The sequence below is a fragment of the Dermacentor albipictus genome, chromosome 3 (assembly GCF_038994185.2).
Source record: "Dermacentor albipictus isolate Rhodes 1998 colony chromosome 3, USDA_Dalb.pri_finalv2, whole genome shotgun sequence".
Classification (NCBI taxonomy): domain Eukaryota; kingdom Metazoa; phylum Arthropoda; class Arachnida; order Ixodida; family Ixodidae; genus Dermacentor; species Dermacentor albipictus.
In genome coordinates, this window is record NC_091823.1 from 788,764 (window position 1) to 807,799 (window position 19,036).

The window sequence follows — 19,036 nt, forward strand, 5'->3', positions numbered from 1 at the left end:
CTGCTCAGCATACGCTATCCAATAACAGACAGTGCATATGCATTTTTATATAAGAAAGCAAAACAACTCCATACATCAGAATCAAGCTTATTTTCCCACTGTGTCTGTTTTGGCATTCCAAGCAAGATGAAAAATGTGGAGTATACAAATGCAAGATTCTCAAAGAGTAACTAAATGTAATGAAAGTTTCGGTTTCATAATTGTTAAACATTACCATATTTTTCAGTGTACAAAACAAATTATTTCCCCAAAATTTTCGTCGGTACATCTTATTAACCTTGTTCATGGAGCAGTTTCTTCTAGAGAAACGATATAGTGCTTCTGACGGCATGCCACATGTCGCCTCAGCGACAGCCCGCACACGAATACGAAACCATTACTACTACCACCTTGCTTCTGTGCCATCAGAAATGCAACCGAGTTTTCACTAACGCACTGTGCTCCAATCATGTCGGATACAATCATGTGGATTGAAGACGTGTGCAGTAGATGGCTGCAAAAACAGTGACTGGCATATTAAGGAATGGAATGAATCTGTACCCAAGGTAACAGACCATTGCTGCAACTGTCTACGTGTTACTGGCCCTTCGAGATGTACGGCTTTCTCCTATGACACAGAAATTTGGTCATCTGCCAGCGTTGTGTCGCTAACCTTCAAAGAAAGTGCTTCATGCCCAGGACGTTGGCAAGAGTGAGTACCACTCGTTAAACAATGACAAAGGCAGTAACGCCGCTTCCTGTCATAGTAGATTTCGTGCACAGTATCTGCACACATCTACCCTAACTGGCACGGAATCTTACGCCCACTCTATCCCCAATGTGTTACTATGTGAATGGGCGCACACTTGAATATATGCGCATCATATACGCACAATAAATTACGGACTACACTGATAGCGCACGAATGGTCAAAGCTGGATGTTTCGTGAGGGTCCACAAGAGCAAGCGAGTTACTTGCAATAACACATCCTTGCTACAAGGTATTATAATGTTCAAAACGGCTACGTTTCAAGCCTTGTGTGCAGCAAGAACAAATCTATTGGAACTGTGCCCACCCGCTAGCGAGTAGGCAGGAATAATCAGATAGTGACCGCACCAAGGAAATTTACTGAGTGAGGAATGTGACAAGCCGCTGCTTCAAAGTATTTGCCAAATAAAGAACAATCAAAACATGCCAATCCTGATTCAATTCATGAGCATAAAAATTGGATAGCTTGGAATACATATTTAGCCTCACTTTTAAAACAAGCACCATGTACACTGCTCATGCCATTTGGACACAGCTTAATCAGCTTCCAAAGCGCTTTTGCAAGTTCTCTGAAGCTGTGGCCAAAGCTTTGTGTCGTCCACCCAGTCACCGTCGACAATATCTCCTGAAACAAAGTTTTGCTAAGCCGTACCGGACTCATACACACCCATAGTAAATGCAGAGGCAACGGAAGCAGTTGAGGCAAGCAATAGACGCATCACAACGTGATCAAACTTGGCAGAACCCATGGGATCGCCGCGAAAAGGGTCAGTACAACGGTGCCTTATATATTCATAAAGCAAAGTGCGCTGTCACGACTGATACGCGCGTCTTTGTTCACGAGTACAAGAAACTGCACGAGCATTCTGAAACAAATTGAATCTTACTTTAAAAGTGGAGAAACTGTGGTGACAGCTCAGAGGGCTTGCCGTATAGGCACCTGGCTGCAGTAGCATGCAGTAAAGGCTGCCATTCCGTGATATGGGTGCCTCTTTATTGATTGGAGGAGGTGATGCGTACTATAGTACTACTGTTATAGCACATTTATTTTCTTAAAGAAGACACTAGACTAACGCCATAAATAACAAAAAGGTACCAAAATTGTTCATTGTTATGCTGTGGTGACAGACATATGTCAATAAAAACCTGCAGCTCGTAAAAAAAAACGGTGTTTACAGAAATTTAGTGCCCTGAAATGGGAGAGTAAAACATTTTGCAATGAGTGTACAAGCCAGCATAATCACATTTAACCACGTCGACTGAGCTAAAATAGGTGCGTCTTATATACCAATTTTTTACTTTGAATGTCGTGAAAATTAGTGTGCGTGTCTTCTACAAAGATGCTCTACACCAGGAAATATGTTACTTCATATTTTAGATAGAAATCCACTCAATTTATTACATAGGCCTGTAACACACAAAAAAATTCGTCAAACTTGGTTTTTGAAAAAGAAACTCGAAGATTAGCGTCTTTTGACAACTTTTTTATGTGCTTTGTAGCAATGAATTCCACTCAAATTTTTTTCTGTGCATACTCTGCTATTTGATGAGCACACATAAAAATATATGAAGCCTCACTTATGCAGAGTGCTAAACCAAAAGTTTTTCACTGTGTTTCACATAAAAAACAAAGGATCATACCAGTTTGAGCTGGTTTATGTTCATGCACAAAACGTAAGAACAATTACAGGCAAACAGCATAAATTTATTTTGTGTAAAAGCTCAATGATTCTACTGAGCTGCCCAAAAAGACTGAAGCGAAGGTATACGTGTGCTGTTAGTTATGCCACAACTAGATACAAACAAAATCCCATTGTGGAACCTCAGAAGCAATAAGCTGAAAGCAATAATGCCATTTCTATTACACTTAAATATCCACACCAGTGTGATCAAAAGTGACCACCGAGCTAAGAAGTGCTTTTTCATTTCAGCAATTATATAGGTCTCTGACCACCAGAGAACTATTGACTGTCACCAATTTCTAATCTTAGCCACAGCCAACAAAGTTTAAGAGTGGCTTTGGAATTTATTGCACTGATACGATTATAAGGCAAGGATGCAGTTGGGGTACCTGAGAAAAAGAACTTAAGTACAGCGCAGTCCACCTATTACGACAACACATATAACAATATATATTGGTTATAATGATGAGTCAACTTAAAGGGCCCCTCACCAGGTCTGGCCATTCTGAGCTGACAAGCCCAGAGCATACAATGCATGATAACGATAGTGTCTGCAAAGTATTACATCACTATGCACCGTGGATAGATCTGAAATTTCAGACCGAATGCCGTTTTCCCTTCCCTTCGTGGCCGCCATGCTCCAAGCCAGAGGATGACGTACATGTGCTAGTGCGCCTATGTACACATGTTCGTTCTGTGAGGTTACTCGTGGTGACACGTGACTTCAAGAATTATTCAAGTCGACATCTATTATTTGTGTAATATGTTGCTAGAATAGACTAATTAAAGCTTAGAGAAATAATAAAACACACAAACCGAATGTCTGCACGTTTTTGTTTTACTTTGCACCACAGCAAGCGAGATGTACTTCTGTTTCGTCTGCTTGTTCCCATATCGTGCAGTCGCACGCCCAGACATCGAAACTATGTCATTTTCTCCTGTGTTCCAGCACAGGATCATGCTCTTTGATCCACTTGTGTCTGCCTCAGTATTCGTGTAGCACGGACTTATATCACTAGTCAGGTGTCCTCGTGCACAGCACGCAAAATTGTGTGCTGCCTGAAATGAGACAATCGAACAGCTCGCACGTGACGCACCATCAGCGGAAGCACGCTGCACCGCAAAAAAGTGAGGACGAAAAAAAATGAAGGTGGGGCTCGTGACGTATACATCATACAATCCTGGAGGTCCAGCATGGGAAAACGCAGGAGGCCATCCTGTGGAGGCCAGTCGGGGCAAATGCAGGAAAGCGTGTTTGCGTTGAAGCTCGCCTCCTGGAATCATCGGTTCGCGAAACTGAAATATTTCTATCTCAGCTGTGCAAGTTCATTTCTGCCACTATTACTGTGCAACGCATACCGCCCACAGTGGTGCAGTGCGCCACAAGATGGCACCAGCTGCCTTGCGTCTGTGTCTTCCACGATTGGGCTCCGTATGCATCCAGAGAAAAGAGAGAAAGAAAAAAAAGAGATAGATAGATAGATAGTACTTTTATTCATGTGAATTCTCGTACACCAAAATCAGGCCTACCAAAGCCTCACCAAGGGCTTGAGTGGCAGCGCCTGGCAGACAGCGAACATTAGCAAAAACAAAGGAAAATAGAGATGTTGCAAGGAACTCGACAAACAAACAAAACAAAAAAAAAGAGAAAAATTTAACAACTCATAGAGACAGATATAGAAACATAATTACAACAGCAAAAGGATGACAGTAATGCGAAATTAAGAGAGTAACACTCGATTAAATCATTATGGGGCAGGAAGTAATGCGGAGACATACCGCAAAATTTTTTTCAGGGTGTATTTTGTTCTCATGCGGAATACACTAGGTGGCATACTATTGAAACAGGCAGGTACGTAGTATTGACGTATGCGCTTTCCGTATCGGGTTTTGGGTATCGGGTTTCCGTATCGGGTGGTTTCCGTATCGGGTAAGCGAAGCGGCATGGTGGCTGCCCACCTTTTCTACAATCTTTCTCTCTCTCTCAGTGAGTGCAGAAATGTGCAACAGAAACAGTCCCGAAACAGCGGACAGCCCAGTTTGCAGATGATGTATTGCCTGAGACAAAGCTGCAAATTTTGCAAGACTCAAAGAAGGATGGGCTCATGCAGTTGACGATATTGATGATTCTGAAAACCGGAAGCGTTGCGATCATGAAGGCTGGAGTCAGTGGCCATGCTGATTAACGGAAAAGGCGGGCTTCATGCACCAGGGCAAAGCCCCTCAGGATAATAAAACCAACACTGGAAGCCACTGACATTACCGAGCTCTGGGAACACATAACTACTTTGATTTTGGAGTTTCTGAATGTAGATAGTGCTGTCTCGTTCTGCTAAGAGATCTCAGACGAGGTAATCGTCACGACAGACAGTGACGTTGTGCAACGACAACAGCGGCAGTGACAACGATATTGATAATGGCCTGTCTTTGATCCTGAGCCTGATGTTCACGCAATGTGTGCTGACGTTGATCAAGTTGCTTATTGAGTTTGCACAAGCTAAAGGATTGCCATCAGCATTCGTGCAGTAGCCGGATGCGATGCAAAACCACGGTTGTGAAACTCAAACTGCCATGAGAGAGAGAGAAGATTTCCGACTAGCAGCTCACCAAACGCTTGACACACTACTTAGAGGTGTAAATGAATATTACATTTTTCACAGCCTACTTTCTACAGTGGGATCTCATTCATATGATTCTGCATAATACGTTTTGTGGGGGTAATATATTATTTTTGCTTTTCTCGGCCAACATCCCGTAGAAGCAATGTATATTCTTACGGTTATTGCAATCGCATTTTCAATTGAAATTGGGCAATACTACCGGAGAAGTGGGCTTTTACTGGTATTTCTAAAACTCACAGCTTCATGTTCCAGTGTACTAGCTTAGAGGGACCGACAACCAATTTTTAAGGACCCAGTTTTTTTTATCTCGCAACGGAAAGCTCACCCATGGCAGTGTTTAAACCTTGTGGGGATGCGCGACTTTCAAGCGTCCCCTGATATGTTGTTTTCCCACATAGCTCTTGTCTTCTGTAATCTGGCTTCGCCACGTGGCCTGGTGCCCGCGGCAGTCAGTGTGGTTGGAGCGCATTGCGAGAAATGGCGCGAGTGTGGCTCTGCTAATGCAACCTAACAGCGGGGTTACTTGGGCACATAAAGGAGAAGGCTCTACCTCTTTGGCTCGGGGTCGGCAAGAGGCGCGGACGTTCTGCACGTGCGCCGATCCATGCTTCTGCGAGACCGTCTCGCAAAGCCTACCCTGGAATGGACAAACACAATCATTCAAATGCGCCACCGTTCACGTGACCATATGCGCGAACGACCAGGCGTTGGTGTCCAGCATGGGGCGAACATAATTGCTCGTTATCCGGTCGTGGTGAGTCGGACTTCCGCAATTTGTTGCGCGGTCATCGGCATGTTTTTGTGGATACCAACTCGGCTAGCAGGCATTAGCCTATGAAAGGTCCAATAAATGCCCTTGTGATTGTTTGCACTACTGTGTTGTCGTTCCTTTGTTCCAAGAGCACAGGTGAGAATCCCACAACCTGCAGCGGTTACTTCCAAATAAGAGTCCTTCCTCAAGCAATGCTGAGAAGGGAGACCGATGCTGCCAGCGCACTTCACAAATTGTGGAAGTTACCCATCGTTCTGTTTTGACAGGAGTGATTGCCACTGTGGTTAACTACCTATACCTAGAAATTTGAGCCACTTTTGAAAATAAAAAGGTGGTACAATAAGTTTGTGTTGTTGTACAGACTTTTTAAAATGTTTGTATGTTTCTCCCTTTCGACTTCGTTCGTTTGCCACCTTCGGCACTGACTTACGTTGACTTAATGTCATCCTCACCAGTGCCCGACGGTCACTACATCGCGGCTCCTATGCAAGACGTCCTCCTTACACACGGGATCACAGCGCCTCATACAGTTTTATCTATTACGGCTAATTGCGTCTGCCTGCCAGTGGTCAATTTTGGCTTGAGGACACAAGTGCTGCCACGCGGGATGTCTCTGGCCCAACTTTGCTCATTCGAGGATCACTCAGTAGCATCTATTGCAGTAGACAATCCAGCCGATCCTCCTCTACCATCGCAGTCGGCGACTTGTACCATCTCCGACTTACAGAAAATGATTGCGCCTGACGTGCCATCCGAGCACGCTCGTGTGCTCTACCACGTTCTGTTTTCCTACCACGATATTTTTCACTTTAACGATCGTCCTTTTGCACAAACTACAGCTGTTAAACATCGCATTAATACCGGCGATGCCCCTCCTATTCATCGCCGCCCGTATCGAGTCTCACCGGCTGAGCGTCAAGTTATTCACACTGAAGTTCGCAAAATGCTTGCCAATAACATTATTGAACCATCACGTAGTCTATGGGCGTCACCTGTTGTACTGGTAAAAAAGAAAAATAGATCATGGCACGTTTGCATGGATTATCGGCACCTTAACAGGGTTACCAAAAAGGATGTGTATCCCCTACCTCGGATTGATGACGCCCTTGACTGCCTCCACAGTGCTCGCTATTTCTCCTCTACTGACCTTCGCTCTGGCTACAGGCAGATTGCCGTGGACGATCTCGACCGCGAGAAGACTGCCTTTGTAACACCCGGTGGTCTTTATCAATTCAAAGTGATGGGATTCGGTCTATGTAATGCTCCTGCCACTTTGAACGCATGATGGACTCCCTTCTTCACGGTTTCAAATGGTCCACGTGCCTGTGCTACTTGGACAACATTATAGTATTCTACCCAATGTTCGTTCGCTATGCACCTTGAGTGCCTCTCAGGAGTTCTGGACGTTTTTCGTCGAGCCGGTCTGCAACTCAACGCATCGAAGTGCCAATTCGGCCGTCGCCAGATTACCGTCCTTGGACATCTCGTTGACGCGAACGGAGTGCAACCGGACTCAGGCAAGATCCATGCTGTTACGCACTTTCCTGTTCCAAAGTGTGTCAAGGATGTGCGCAGCTTCATTCGCCTTTGCTCGTACTTCCGCTGTTTCGTGAACAATTTCGCGGCCATAGCAAGACCACTAACTGAGCTTTTGAATAAAGACGTCCCTTTCCTGTGGTGCGATAACGAGGCCTCTGCATTCTCGCTTCTAAATGACCTTCCCACAACGCCTCCCGTTCTGGCCATTTCGGTCCTTCTGCACCTACCGAAGTCCATACTGATGCCAGCAATCACGGAATTGGCGCAGTACTGGCACAACGCCAGCGCGGCCACGACCGTGTTATTGCTTACGCCAGCAGGCTCCTCTCACTCGCGGAGCGCAACTATTCCATCGCTGAGCGTGAGTTTCTGGCCCTTGTTTGGGCGGTTGTGAAGTTCCGCCCATACTTATATGGCCGACCCTTTTCCATTGTCACAGACCATCACGCACTTTGCTGGTTATGCTCACTGAAAGATCCTACAGGAAGACGTGGTCGCTGGGCCTTACGCCTCCAAGAATATTCGTACTCTGTCGTCTGCCAATCTGGCCGACTACACAAGGACGCTGACTGCCTGTCTCGCTACCCAGTAGACGAGCCTGAAGACGCAGACAGTAGTACCACCAACAGCATTTTCTCTGTGTTTGCCTTCACTAACATCGCTAACATCGCCATTGAGCAGTACCGAGACCTATCGCTGCGACTACTCATTGAGCATCTGCGCTCTACATCTACCGATGCATCTGTTCGCCGATATGTCCTCCAGGGCGGCATTCTGTACCAAAGGAACTTCCTCCCTGACGGCGCTGATCTACTTCTTGTCGTGCCAAAACATCTACGACAGACTGTGCTCTTTGAGATGCATGACGCAGCCACTGCAGGACATCTTGGCGTAACCCGCATGTACGACCGCATCCACCGCCGCTTCTATTGGCCTGGTCTCGCTTGCCCCGTCCGACCCTATGTTGCTGCTTGTGATCCCTGCCAGCATCGGAAAACACTTCAGGTGCTACCTGCCGGTCATCTCCAGCCGATCACCGTCTCTGTAGAACCGTTCTTTCATGTTGGATTAGACTTCCTCAGTCCCTTTCCCACGTCATCCTCTGGGAACAAATGGGTAGCCGTTGCAACTGATTACGCCACCTGATACGCTATCACGCAGGCTCTGCCTACCAATTGCGCCACTGATGCCGCGGACTTTCTCTTGCGTGACATTATCTTACTTCATGGCGCCCCGCAACAGCTGCTTACTGACCGTGGTTGTAACTTCTTTTCGAAAGTTATCGCCGACATTTTGCATTCCTGCTCCATTCAACACAAGCTGACCACCTCAAACCAATGGCCTGACAGAGTGGTTAAACCGTACTCTTACCGATATGCTGTCCAAGTACGTTTCCAAGGACCACCACAACTGGAATATTGCCATTCCTTACGTCACATTTGCGTACAATTCTTCCTGGCACGACACCGCTGGATTTTCTACATTTTATCTATTGCACGGTCGCGAACCGACCTTGCCCTATGAGAGTTGTCGAACGATCCCACCGCTGTCAACCAGATGTAGGAGTCGGCGGACGACCTCGCCGCTGCCACCATTTGAAGGAGTTGAAGGTCGTAGAGAGGAACTCGGTGAACAGGATTTATTTACATATTAACATTTTAAATAAGACATACATTGAAAGTCTAGCGTGACTCCCATATGGAGCCCACAAGACTAACATACAGCAAACAGCTTACGAGCACACAGCTCACTAGTACATTTCTAGCATGACAACAAGTAGTCAGCTCCCGACAACGAGCACGCTCTAGCAGCCGGCAACCGCTGCTTGTAAGCACTTGGTCCCCCCCTTGATTCCAAGTGAACGGAAACGTTTGTCCAGTCATCGTTCGACGTCACCATTCGACGTCACCGAAGATGACCCGCCCTTTTGGAGGAGGCGGGCTCACATACTCGTGTTGCACACACACAGGTGTAAAGGTCCGGAGTCGACGTCAGAGAGCTTCGTAGAACTCTGCTTTGTCCCGGGTGGCGCGGCCGAGTACCACATTCCTGAGCTGACGCCGCGCCACGTGGCTGCCGGTTTATTCGCAGTTCTCCGAAGGGCGCCCCGTTTGGTTGGATAGGAACACGTGCAGCGGGCTGAAAGCTGGCACATTGCCACCCCGTCCCGCCATTCCTAACAGCTCCTCCATGACCCGGAAAATCTCGCCTGGCCAGTGCTGGCAACCGCTGGGCAGGAAGAGAATGGCTGGCGAGCAAGACGATGGCTTTGCTCTCTGCAACCCATGCGTACTTGGAATGCCTTCAACCATCTCACAACAACTGGCACAGAAGAGTCGATCCCGGCAACACAATACCGCTCAGCGTTCAAACGCCCGGAATTAGCTGTTAACCCGCCAGGCTTCCTATCAAAATTTCAATGCAAGTCACTCAACTGGGAAACCCAAAATTTTGCCCCAAAATTTTGTGCCGCCAAAGCGAGCGTTCACGTTCCTCTTGAGTTCGACCAAACCTGATTGTCGCGCTGTGAAAGAGTAAAGGTTTACGCAGAATTAAACCGAAGGCTCTCGAACGCCAATACCCAAACATAACTTAAGCAGCCTAACTTCGCGAACAGCCTGCCTTATTCTATCACAGTGGCGTACTTATCTCATGTACTGCTGCCACTGAACCGTCTGGCCAACTCCACAGGTACATAAATACAATCGCGCTAGCTTTGTGGTCTCTATTCCAAACGCGTACTTGCGACGCTTACTCACATTTGTTCCTTTAATCCACACAGGACACGTTCCTTAAACAAACAACCAAACTTGCGTAACTTACGCAACACAGAGGAACCTTTGAACAAACCTGTCTTTTACTAACTAGCCCTACGCACGCGTACTAGAGAAGTCAGAATACGGCTGCCTTCGACACACACGAGCACAACCAAGTCATTAACCTTCTGCTTCCTTCCGTCCGCATAGGACACGCGCTAATGGAACTAAGAACGCTTCTCAGTGCAAATGATGCACTTACTGAAAACCTACGTGGTTAACCTTAAAAAATAAAAAAAAATGCTTATAAAAAAAGAAGGTTAACTAAAACACACACGCGCTACGATAGGCCTCTCACCGATAACCTTGACACTCAGGTTACTCACACACAAAAAAAAAAGAAAGCCTATCTACTCATTAACTAACAACTCGCGATACTACATGTTTACAAAAAATGCGTCTTTCAAATCTCGAGCTTCTCTAACTATACACAAAACTCATACTTTTACATATTGAAAGAAACTTAAATCGCGGAAATTATCCGATGCTAAAAAATAAAACAAAACAACGTGTTTCACTTCTACGGAAGCTGCCTTCGCCTCCCTTTTCAAATGTTTACGACTGACTCATACTTTGAGCCGTACTCGAGGGGGTTGCGGTCCGAAAGCTACTCTGGCTACCCAGGAACAACAAAAGGGCTGACTCACTATCAGCTCCCCCAAGACGTTACAGTCCCCTGCCAATTTGCGTCTTGGCGCCCCTCTTTCCTCACGAACTCGAATGACCGCGTCGCTACTCCCCACCTGGTCTCGTCTTGCCACCGTGCACTCTTTTGTACTACACGCTGAGCTTTGAAAAGAACAACGGAACGACGAGGAATTTAACTGCCCCGTGCCCTTTGTCCGCGTCCGTGCAGAACATGCTTCTCGGTCCCCCTTTGACCAGTGGCTAGAATGTGTTTGATGTGTCAACATCGTAACCGACGACCGCATCTTTCTTTTCCTCATGCCTGGCCTTTCTGCGACTGTCGCAGTCTCTGGCTGCGCTACATTAGTCACCACATTCCGATCTTTAGCGTGCTTCTTTCTGCGGCGCTTTCTCTTTGACCTCGCTTTCATGTCGCCTTCTCGCGCCTCGTGCTGGCCGTTACACATCTCATTGGCCCGGATTGATCTCTTACCCGCACAGTTTGAGTGATTATAATTTAAATCGACTCTATCTTTGTCTCGACTGGCGGACAGCTCAACCTGGCGGACAGCTCAACCGACTCTGGCACAATGCAGCAGGCTTTACTCGAGTTATGCAACTCGCACTCTTGCGAACTGCCCTCTACTGCACTGCCCAGCTCACGCTGTGCATCGACACACAGCCCGTCGGTCTCAATCGCCGTCTCACGCGCACAGTCCGAATGATTCCCAATTAAATCATCCATCTCTAGGCTACCTAGACTGGCAGAGAGCCGCATCGATCCCGGAACAATGCAGTTGTTCTCTCGTGAGCTACGGAGCTCGCCATCCCGAGAACTACTCTCAACTGCATCGTCCAGCTGGCACCTCACTTCGGCACGCAGATCTGACTCGACATGGGTGCTCGCGTCTGTCAAGTCCGCAGTATTCTGTACCTCGCTAACGACCTCGCTACCATGAGATGCGACGCACACGCGCGGTAACTGTGCCAATTTGTTCGCAGCTGGCCTAGCTGTCTCTACACTCCTCTGTTAGCACAGCACCTTGTCGCTCTCACTCTGGCCTTTAACGGCCTCTGTTGCCACTAAGGCATCGTTAGCTGCTAGCACTTCGAGTTCACCTGTGAACGTGCTGCTACTCTCACAGGTACTGCTACTTTCCTCAGCTTTTAAACAAAATCTGCTATCTACTTCCCACTTTCGCTGTGTCCAGCCTACAGATTTCTCAAGCCACTGTTGACTTCCTGCGTTTAACTGCTGCAAATTTTGTATCTGTTTGTTAAATGCTGCCATCTCTTTTTCAACCTTTTGCCGTTTTAGCTCACGCTTTTGGCGTTTTTGCCTAAATGATTCCTGTTCCTGTCTTTTGTTTAGAATTCGTTTACCTAGTTTTTCGATGATTTTCAAATTGTTGCCACTTTGCAAAATGGTCTTACGAATTTCTGATTCCGTCAAGTCCTTCTCTACGTCTACCTCGAGCTCTTCACACAACCACAACAGGTCAGCTCCCATCAAACTCATTAGGACCATGGTCGCTACTTTAAGCTTTGGCTCTGCTGTCACACAATACTTGTTGCGATACCTATGCAAATCAAAATACAAGTAAAAGATCCCCAGCGAATCAAATCCAAAAAGACAGGGAAATTGAAGCCTGGTAAATCTTACAGCCAAAACCAAACGCTTACCCACTGAAGCAGCGCCATATCACCAGTCCTTCCCCGCCGTATCCAGTCAGTTGCAAGAGGTGGTCAATCCCAAGTCGCCTCCAACTTGATCAGGATAACGGTCGGTCACCATATGCCAACGTCCGTCAGCTGCCGTTGCTGTCTCCCGAGTTGTAGGCCGATCTAGGAGTCGTAGGCTGATCTCACCGCTGCCATTCAGTTGTAGGAGTTGGCAGTTGTAGCTGTAGGAAGGAGCTTGACTCTTTGTCGGGACTTAGGAGAGCAGGGTTTACTCGCTGTTGCCACTATTTGAAGGAGTTGAAGGTCGTAGAGAGAAACTCGGTGAACAGGATTTATTTACATATTAACATTTGTACTGTAAAATAGGGAGCAGTGGGGCTGTGGCTAGGAGAGAGACAACGACGAGGAGAAAGAACAACCTTGTTTCAGTGCTCGGTCGGCTACACTACCTCTCGCTGCTCCAACGTTCTAGTCGCGAACGCTTACTGCTCAAAGTGCTTCGCGACATTTGGTGGAGGTGCTGGACTTATTTCCAACCTGGAACTCCGAAGCCGGACGATCCCTGTCACATCTCCCATGCCTGAGGAGACTAGTCCTACCGCGCCACCCATGGCACCGCCTCGAGTCGTCTGTCCTGGTGCGCCACGCCAACGGGATCCTCCCATATTCAATGGCACTGACGATCATGACGTAGAGGACTGGCTGTCATCATACAACCGAGTGAGTGCCCACAACAAATGGTCTGAAGCTGACATGTTTGGCTACGTCCCATTCTACCTTTCCGGGGTCGCCCATCTTTGGTTCTGCAACCATGAGGCTGACTTTTCCACCTGGACAGCATTCCGAACGGCACTTCAAGGAGTATTCAGTCGCCCTGCTGTCCGCAAACTTCGGGCTGAACAACAGCTTCGCTGTCGTGCCCAACAAAAGGGCGAAACATTTACGAGCTACAATGAAGACGTAGTTGACATCTGCCGGCGTATAGACCCAGATATGACCTAAGATGACAAGGTCAAGAACATCTTGAAAGGCATAGAAGACGACGCCTTCCAAATGCTCTTGGCAAGGAATCCTCAGACGGTCAACGACATCATAACGCTTTGCCAGAGCTATGAGGAGCTGCGTCAAAGACAAAGCTGCGTCGTCTTTTGACGTCACCACCAATCCTGCGCCATTTTGACCCCAGTGCTCCAACTGAAATACACACAGATGCCAGTGGCGTTGGCCTTGGGGCCATTCTCGCTCAGAGAAAGGCTGGCTTCGATGAGTACGTCGTTGCCTTCGCCAGTCGTGCACTCACTAAACCTGAATCGAACTACTCTGTCACAGAAAAGGAATGCCTCGCTATAATTTGGGCCACAACCAAATTCCGTCCGTATCTTTATGGCCGCCCGTTTGACGTCATAATTGATCACCATTCGCTGTGCTGGCTGTCGTCCTTAAAAGAACCGTCTGGTCGTCTTGCTCGATGGGCCCTTCGATTGCAGGAGTACGACATTTGCATGCTGTATCGTTCTGGCCGAAAACATTTGGATGCGGATGCTTTGTCTCTTTCGCCACTAACAGATGAGGCTAGCTTCCCGAAGGCCTCATTGTCTGAGTCTTCCCTTGCTGCCATGGACATTCTTCTGGAGCAGAAGAAAGACCCATGGATTGTGTCCATGCTGCGTTTTTTGTCCAGCCCATCGACACCCACTAACAATCGTGCATTACGTCGCCAAGCACATCACTTCTCCATTCGCGACGAGCTCCTGTACCGTCGAAACTACCTCCCGGATGGCCGCAAATGGTTGCTTGTCATCCCGCGACACCTGCGTTCGGATATTTGCGCAGCGTTCCACGACGATCCACAGTGCGCGCATGCAGGGGTATTGAAGACATACGCGCGTCTACGCCTTCGTTACTACTGGCGGGGGATGTATCGATTCATCCATCATTATGTCCGCTCCTGTCTGGTTTGCCAACGCTGTAAACATCCCCCTTGTCGTTCAACCGCCCCATTGCAGCGTTTGCCTTGCCCAGCACGTGCTTTTGATCGAGTAGGCATCGACATTTATGGACCTCTGCCAACCACATCAGATGGCAATTGCTGGGTAATCAAGGCCATCGACCATCTGTCGTGCTATGCGGAAACTTTCCCTTAGTCCAGCGCTTCTGCATGGGACGTCGCCTGGTTTCTTCTGCGCCACATCATCCTTCGCCACGGAGCTCCCAGGGAATTACTCAGTGACAGAGGCCGCATCTCCCTCTCCAACGTCATCGAGGCTCTCCTCAAAGAATGCCGCATCATTCATCGCACCACTACTGCGTATCATCCGCAGACTAATGGCATGACCGAGCGCTTTAATCGCACTCTTGGTGACATGCTGGCCATGTACGTTGCATCCGACCAAACCACATGGGACCATGTTCTACCTTTTCTGACATACGCTTAACACCGCCATGCAGACTACCACGGGATTTTCGCCCTTCTTTCTCTTGTACGGACACGAACCTTTTTCCACAATGGATATATCCTTCCGTACCGCCCTGACTCCATGGAAACAACTACCCTATCCGAAGCTGCTGCACACGCAGAAGAGTGTCGCAAGCTTTCCCGTATATTTATGTCAGAAGACCAGCAACGCCCGAAGCACCATCGAGAAAGTTCCAATGCTCCTGTATCCTATGCTCCTGGCTCACTAGTGTGGCTTTGGGTTCCAGCCTCTACCACTGGACTGTCACCGAAAGTCGCGTCGAAGGACCAAGGCCCATACCGGGTGATCAAACAAATGTCTCCAGTCAACTATATTGTGGAACACCTCGAGCTACCTTTGGATCATCGCCGTCGTGGACGCAAAATTGTGCATGCCCAGTGTCTCAAGCCCTATTATGATCCGCCTGTGCTGTCCTACCCGTAGGTCGCCTGGACGGCTTCCTTTTCCGCGGGGGAGATAACTGTACTGTAAAATAGGGAGCAGTGGGGCTGTGGCTAGGAGAGAGACAACGACGACGAGAAAGAACAACCTTGTTTCGGTGCTCCGTCAGCTACACTACCTCTCGCTGCTCCAACGTTCTAGTCACGAACGCTTACTGCTCAAAGTGCTTCGCGACACATTTTAAATAAGGCATACATCGAAAGACTAGCGTGACTCCCATATGGAGCCCGCAAGACTAACATACAGCAAACAGCTTACGAGTACGTTTCGAGCATGACAATGAGCACTCAGCTCCCGACAACGAGCACGCTCTAGCAGCCGGCAACCACTGCTTATAAGCACTTGGTCCCCCCCTTGATTCCAAGCAAACGGAAACGTTCGTCCAGTCACTGTTCGACGTCACCAAAGATGACCCGCCCTTTTGGAGGAGGCGGGTTCACATACTCGTGTTGCACACACACACAGGTGTAAAGGTCCGGAGCCGACGTCAGAGAGCTTCGTAGAACTCTGCTTTGTCCCAGGTGGCGCGGCCGAGTACCACATTCCTGAGCTGAGCTCGCGCCACGTGGCTGCCGGTTTATTCGCAGTTCTCTGAAGGGCGCCCCGTCCGGTTGGATAGGAACACATGCAGCGGGCTGAAAGCTGGCACGTTGCCACCCCGTCCGGCCATTCCTAACAGCCCCTAGACACGGCACTTCCTCCTGCTGTGATGTCAACAAGCGAGTATGCGCGTGACGCCATCGCCCTCGCCGACCATGCACGCCAGCTTGCCCATACTTGACTGAAGGCCTCGCAAATCACTCAGCAGCATCAGTACAATGCCCGCCACCATGACGTACAGTTTTCGCCTGGTGCGCTCGTGCTCCTGTGGTCGCCCTCTCGTCATGTCGGACTTTCAGAGAAGCTCGTTTCGCGATACACAGGGCCCTACCATATGCTGCGCCAGTGACGCCTGTGGCATACGAAATTGCTTCTGTGCGTTCAACCTCGTCCTCTACTCTGGCATCTAGTGATGTTGTGCACGTCAGTAGGCTCAAGGCCTACTACAATGCTTCCGAGTACAGCGTTTAGTCGCTCCGGGATGGCGCTTTTGCTGCCGGGGGTAGTGCTATGGAACAGTATTTGCGATGACAAAGAGGCGAGCAGGATGAAGACAACGGACACGATTAGAGGCTAGCGCGGGCTGTTGCTTCTTGGCCAAGTGCGGCGTATTGCCTTGTAAATATACTTGTATATAGCTTTTCGTCGGCGTCTTCCTACGTAACAATATTGTCTTAAGTCCTCGCACACGACGTACTGGGAAGTTGAAAATATTTACATCAAATCTGTCAACGTGGAGACGTCACATCGTCACCGCTGCTTCTGATGACATGTTGTTGGGCCCGCCGGTGCGTCATAGACTCGACGTCGTTGTGTCCAACGTTCGGTCCACAGTTGGCCTGGTTAAGCCTGTTTCACATGATGCAATTTTCGTCGCACCGGAAGTGTGATTTCCATCAACTGCGACGAAAATCGCAGTCGCAGTGCCGACCCCCTTATTTTCGGCTGCGTCCAACCGGTTGGTCGCACAGTCGCAGTGATCGCTGCGATTTTCTGTCGAAATTGCGCGGAGAGCTATCATGGAGCTATTTCGCCGGTTCGGTTTGGAAAATGATGTCTCGCACAAGTGCAATGCGCGGAGAAGTGGATTGCCGAATTTGGTACGTACCCGAAGGGAGAATAAAAAAACTTGTACGGCAGATTCCTTTTTCCGATTTCTATGCGTTTGTTGACATGCTATACAGCAAATTAAGTGCATTTTCACGTTTACTTCGTACGTCTTTGCGAGTTGTCAGTACTAGTTATGACTAGGTGTTCGATCCCCACTAGACGACGAGGTCGTCACAATTTTCTTTTGTTGAGTAGCATGCAAAAATTGCGCTTACGGAGCAGCTGGAATAATTTCAACTTTGGCAAGATCAAATGACAAGACAGCAAAGTACCCGAAGTTTCAACGTCAGGCTGAATGCGGTACCGTTCAGTTGCATTGTCGGTTCCCAAGCGTGAATTTTCCGATGCATCTTGAAAGGTCATCTTACCTCACTTATTAAAGTTGACAGAGCGAAAGTGTAGGCTATGGTAATGAATTTTCTACAATAGCATTAAATCGGTGGCTTGAATAAATAGTGTCGTTAATTTGTTTTCGAATATTACATGCACGATAAGTTGCACCTCTTCTCATGATAATTTTTTTTCCTTGCACAGAAACCAATAAACATTGACTATGTTGCGGACTTTGTATCCTTACTGCACCTGCATTAACATTTGCTTTGAAAGGTAATTAACTCTACAGCTAGTAAATTAAGTAAATTAATCGCTTGCTATAGTGGAACAGTGACAATGTACTCTCCTGCACTGTCATGTAAAACTCGTGCAACAATGCGAAAAGCAGGCAAACAGCCTGTTCTTGCGGGGATAAAACAGTACAAAACGACACGTTAAAGAAAAGTAAATCAAAATTGTGCAGTGAAGTCAGCCAGCTGCATCCTTTCCTGTGAAACTTTGAATCCTTTAAGTACAAGCAGTTCTTGCACGTTCACAGCTGATCAAGTGTGCAGAAACATTCATGCCTTACATGTTTCTAATAAGTTTCTAATAAGTTTGTGATCACATATATCAGTGTGTAAACACATATAATGATATCCGCTGCGATTACTCTTTATAAATAATAAAATACCATGCTACTTGCAAGGACATATCACCCGAGGATTTTAGAACGAATTTCTGCATTTCAACTATACACAATATGTGGTTTATTCAATAAAGGACCACAAACTGCTTTTTTGCAATGATAAACTTATTCTAAATTTTACTTACATACAGGCAAGAAAAAATATCTATAGACAAAAATATTTTTCTTATATTTAATCACCTGCCACTGTGGCTATAGCATTCTGCTGCTAACACAAGGCAAGGGGTTGATTTGCCAGCCATGGAAGTTGCATTTCGATGGAGTCATAGGTAAAACAAAGCTCTTGCACTTACATTTCATTTATCACCTTTTATTGAACCCTTAAACTTCCAAATACTATTGCATAGGGGGGCATGCTTATGCAAAATCTAACACCAATCGAAAGCAAAGGGCACAATTGTAAAACAACCATTTTTCATGACAATTCAAGTGTGTAAACATTCATTGCATCAATATGTATTGTTCAATAGCACTGCACAAATAAGCACAATCAGGTATAGCAAGTAGTTTATCAGGAAGCTGGCTTCACAGATAAATAAATGACAAGACATAAATCCTCATACTACGTCACACACATAGCATAAAAAAAAACCTTTTTCAAGAGTTGTCCCTTCTGGCAGATATGAGTGGGCCATAAGCAGCAGAAACTTTTGTGCAGGTGAAATACAGGTGAAATACCGCTTATGAAAGAAAGAAGAGAGTGAATGAAGAACAGCAGTACCTAATGCTACTCTGATAAGAGAAACGATGAGCAAAAAATTTCTGGTAGAGCACTTAAACAGTGACATTTTTAAAGACAGAAAATTCCAGGTGAGAGTTGGAGGTACATTTGGAGGCCCACCCACACCAACAACACAGGAATATTACAGGAAGTATTACAGCCTATGGTGTGCTACAGT

The 19,036-nt window shown here is 47.3% G+C and overlaps 1 protein-coding gene across 2 annotated transcripts in view; it reads right to left on the minus strand.

Annotated features, from left to right (window-relative positions):
- Window positions 1-19,036, minus strand: part of Hip14 (palmitoyltransferase Hip14) — a 126,157-nt gene that overhangs the window by 4,370 nt on the left and 102,751 nt on the right. The window contains exon 15 of one of the 2 annotated variants that reach the window (XR_011512578.1): window positions 5,602-5,688. The exons of the other annotated variant lie outside the window; for it this stretch is intronic. The gene's annotated coding sequence lies outside the window, so the exon portion shown is untranslated. The remainder of the gene's footprint in view (window positions 1-5,601; window positions 5,689-19,036) is intronic. 2 annotated transcript variants of the gene reach the window in all.